The 2,212-nt window shown below is 43.4% G+C and overlaps 1 pseudogene; it reads left to right on the forward strand.

Annotated features, from left to right (window-relative positions):
• Positions 1–1,094: 1,094 nt before the first annotated feature.
• Positions 1,095–1,535, forward strand: LOC103738855 (annotated as a pseudogene).
• Positions 1,536–2,212: the final 677 nt, after the last annotated feature.

The following is a 2,212-nucleotide window of genomic DNA, read 5'->3' on the forward strand; positions in this document are numbered from 1 at the left end:
TACAATAGGGATGGCATCTTTTCTACCTGCCACCATGCTGTTTAGGACTTCCAGGAACATGGCTGTGAGAATTTACCTTACAAATTTCCCCTGTGACTGAAGCTGAGCCCTAGGAGGTGGGCTGTCTCGTTCATGCTTGTGTCCCCTCCCCTTCCTTTTCTCCTCACCCTCCACAGAACTGTGCACTAAGGACATGCTTGCTGGATGTTTTCTTCCAGTGATGAGATAAATCTGTGACTAGCTCAATTCTTAGTCCATTCCTTCAATTATAGCAACAGAAAAAGACTGTTCAATACTGATTATCTTCATACCTAAAAATAACCTTGATTAGAAAGGGTTGAATGGCAGGATTGGAGGAAGCAAGAATCAGATCATATATAAGTCTACCAAGATTCATACAAACTATAAAACCTTTTCAATATGCAATGAAAAAAATGGGCCTCTCATACTTGTTAATAGACCTGAAAATTGGTATACCCACTCTGGACAGCCATTTGGTAATACACATCCAGAGACATCAAAATGTTCATGCCATTTAACTTGGCAATTCTTTTCTGCGATCATAGGCATTTCCATGAGATACAGACACTGAGAGACCTACATATAACAACCAAAACTGATGAACAATGGGAAAAGTCAAGGAAAGTAGAGACTTTAATCTTCTCTCTGTCTCTGCCTCTGTCAGCAAAGTTCACCTGACAGGTTTGTGTTGGAACAATGACACAGCCAGCTGGAGTCATTGGCCTTGTGTCCTGATAAAACCTTCTCAGTTCTCTTTGTCTCAGACAGGGACTTTTACACTTTTGTTTTGCCCTCAAGAAACTTGCTTTTTATAACTTTTTGCTGTTAACCAGCCAACATGTAATTTGCCTATGGTGTAACCCACTACTACCCAAGGTATAACATGTAAGAACTTCCACTCTTGGGGGCCCAGACTTTGAGACTTAGTCTTCTGAACCAGGCTACAGTCAGAATAAAACCCATTTCCTGAACTTTCCTGGTATCTTGTTTCATCTTTCCTGCAAAAAGATCTTCAAGGCTGGGTACCTCGTGAGACTTCATGGAGCCCTCTGTCTTTCCTTTCAGATGCTGCCATGCCATCCAGACTGAGGAAGACCCGGAAACTCTGGGGCCACGTGAATGACAGCCACATCAGGAAGTACCGGAGGCACCCAGGAGGTTGGGGTAATGCCGGTGGCATGAATCACCACAGGATCAACTTCGACAAATATCATCTAGGTGACTTTGGGAAAGTTGGTTTGAGGCATTACCACTTAAAGAGGAACTAGAGCTTCTGCTCAATTGTCAACCTTGATAAATTGTGGACATTGGTCAGTGGACAGACACAGGTAAATGCTGCCGAAAACAAGAATGGCATTGCCCCCATCATTGATGTGGTTCAATGGGGCTACTACAAAGTTCTGGGGAAGGGAAAGCTCCCTAAGCAGCTCATCATCATGAAGGCCAAATTCTTCAGCAGAAGAGCTGAGGAGAAGATTAAGTGTGTTGGGGGCCCCTGTGTCCTGGTGGCTTGAAGCCACACAGGGAGTCATGAAATGCTAGCATTGTTTAAAACAAAAAACAAACAAACAAAACGTCAAAACGTTTAGAAGGAAACAAAAGTGTGGACTTTATGGCTGTGGCCTTCACATTCGACTTTCAATTTGTCAGAAGCACCACAGTCAAAGAAAAGAATGAGATAAATTGGACTTTATGAACATTTAAAACTTCTGTGTAGCAAAGAACACAAGACAGTAAGGAGCAGGGATGTAGCTCAGATGGTAGAATGCTTGCCTATCACACCTTAAGCCCTGAGTTCAACACCCAGCACTGCATAAATCAGGCTTGACGGTACATTCCTGTATTCCCAGGACTCAGAATATGGAGGCAGGAACATCAGAAGTGCAAGGTCATCCCCCACTACATAGCAAGTTCAAGGCCAGTCTGGATATATGAGATCCTGCCCCAGAGAGCGAGAGAGAGAGACCGAGAGCGAGTGAGAGAGAATGTCCTTGAAAAATATATATTTGAATGTTCACAGCAGCATTATTTTTAGCAGCCAGAAAGTAGAAGCACAAATGTCCACCAACTGATGAGTGGATTAAGAAGGTGAGAGAGTCGATTTTTCTCTCAGGTTCCTCTCTTGCCCTCCCTCCAAGAATGGAATGGGTAGGCAGAGAAGGAAAAACGGGAAACTTTTTGCCACATTGGA

This window comes from Nannospalax galili, unplaced genomic scaffold, assembly GCF_000622305.1.
Source record: "Nannospalax galili isolate Female #2095 unplaced genomic scaffold, S.galili_v1.0 scaffold599, whole genome shotgun sequence".
Classification (NCBI taxonomy): domain Eukaryota; kingdom Metazoa; phylum Chordata; class Mammalia; order Rodentia; family Spalacidae; genus Nannospalax; species Nannospalax galili.